The following is a 1,998-nucleotide window of genomic DNA, read 5'->3' as shown; positions in this document are numbered from 1 at the left end:
GTCTAATACCCACTTCACTATTACACAGACATACACAGAGACACATAAGCAGATGAACACTCATCCTGGTCTGTTTGTTTCCCTTGTTACCAGGGGACCTCAAAGATATAGTTTGGGGGCCAGTACTATATTTTGCTAGGTGCTAGGTAGAAACACAGAACAAGAGCTGCCCCCACCCCCGGCAAAAAAAAACCCAAAATCAAAAACAACCCTAGGGTTGAGTCCCAAAGAAAATAGAGAGAGAAGCATGGGAAAGTAAATACACATTTTTAAAAACCATCTTCCATTCCTGGAATCAGACTTCCCCGCTGACTCAGTCCTAGCTGGAAGTGAGTTTTGTCTTCCTGTTTATTCATGCAGGTAGGCATCAAGCCAGATTTCGCCCCGACCCCTTCAGAGAGCTGTGGAGGTGACAGAGGGAGAGAGCAAGATAGACAGGAAACCTGATTAATTATAAGAACAAAATCATGGTTGTCCTAGATAAGAACATTACTCCATCTACTGGGCACCCTTTCTGTGTGCTTGAATTTGCAATACGACATCCTTTCCGTAATGTTTTTTAAAATGGAAATCTATATGCTTCTCCAATGACTCTTCCTATCTGTCTCTTTAAAATGTCACCCATCATTTTTTCAGTCTTTACCACTTTATCCAGGAAGAGCACAGACTATCTGCAGATGCTTCCTCAGCCTGATGAAGAGTTTGTACCTGAAAGCTTGCTAAGAATTTTTCCAACTATTTGAGTTGGTTTAACAATAAATATTGGATTTACCCAAAGAACCTTGTGTGCCTATGTCCTTAGACTAACATGGCTACAACCTACACTCCTGAAACATGAATGTAAGGAAAGGAAAGTGGGGAATCATGGACCAGAGCTTCTGAAAGAGCTGAACAAGAGCTCAGAGTTCCTGAGGTCTGGCTTATACTATCCTTCCCAGGTTGAATATGTTTTTGCATTTCCATTGCCTGATCTGAATGGTAGTTAATCTTATGTTTAGCTTTTCAATAAAGTGATTCTCTTGAGAAGAGACAGGATTGCTCTCTCTTTATTCCAGGGCCCCATCCAACAAAGTAAGTTCCCTTTTTCCCAATTTGGGGATAGAGGGTTTCCCTTCACTCTGTTATATTTTTTCATAGTATTGTTTGAGCTTGATTAAATTGAACACACTGGAAATGTTCACTACCACACATCCTATTCTTTTTCTTGATTTCCAATAACCACCTTCAGCAAATTAATTATCTACACTTATCTTCTGGTCACCCGCTTCTCATTATTTCTGTGATGGAAACTAGTTAGTATCCCTACTCTTTATTGTCAGGCTATTATCAGGTCTTTATTCTCAGTCCTGACTTGTGGCAGTACTTTCCCTCTCATTCCAAGCAATCAAAGACCAGCTTCAATTTAGCAAAGCTATGACAATGGCAGTAGCATGGGCAATGCCCCTCATTGTGTCCCTGCCAAAGCAGCTTTTTCCTTACCTCTCAGGTCAAAGGACTATTCTCTTTTCACAGTCTATAGATCCAAGGAGGTGATACTTCCCCTCTATCGGGCGCTGGTCAGACCACAGTTGGAGTACTGCGTGCAATTCTGGGCACTGCACTTCAAGAGGGATGCGGATAACCTGGAGAGAGTCCAGAGAAGGGCCACTTGTATGGTTAAGGGCTTGCAGACCAAGCCCTACGAGGAGAGACTAGAGAACCTGGACCTTTTCAGCCTCCGCAAGAGAAGGTTGAGAGGCGACCTTGTGGCTGCCTATAAGTTCATCACAGGGGCACAGAAGGGAATTGGTGAGGATTTATTCACCAAGGCACCCCCAGGGGTTACAAGAAATAATGGCCACAAGCTAGCAGAGAGCAGATTTAGACTGGACATTAGGAAGAACTTCTTCACAGTGTGAGTGGCCAAGGTCTGGAACGGGCTCCCAAGGGAGGTGGTGCTCTCCCCTACCCTGGGGGTCTTCAAGAGGAGGTTAGATAAGCATCTGGCTGGGGTCATCT

At 43.7% G+C, this 1,998-nt stretch overlaps 1 pseudogene; it reads right to left on the bottom strand.

Annotated features, from left to right (window-relative positions):
• Positions 1 to 348: 348 nt before the first annotated feature.
• LOC102387855 overlaps positions 349 to 1,998 on the bottom strand; it is a 22,067-nt pseudogene continuing 20,417 nt past the window's right edge.

Source organism: Alligator sinensis, unplaced genomic scaffold, assembly GCF_000455745.1.
Source record: "Alligator sinensis unplaced genomic scaffold, ASM45574v1 scaffold437_1, whole genome shotgun sequence".
NCBI classification, from domain to species: domain Eukaryota; kingdom Metazoa; phylum Chordata; order Crocodylia; family Alligatoridae; genus Alligator; species Alligator sinensis.
Note: the sequence above shows the minus strand (reverse complement) of the source record. Positions and strands in the feature narration are given on the sequence as shown.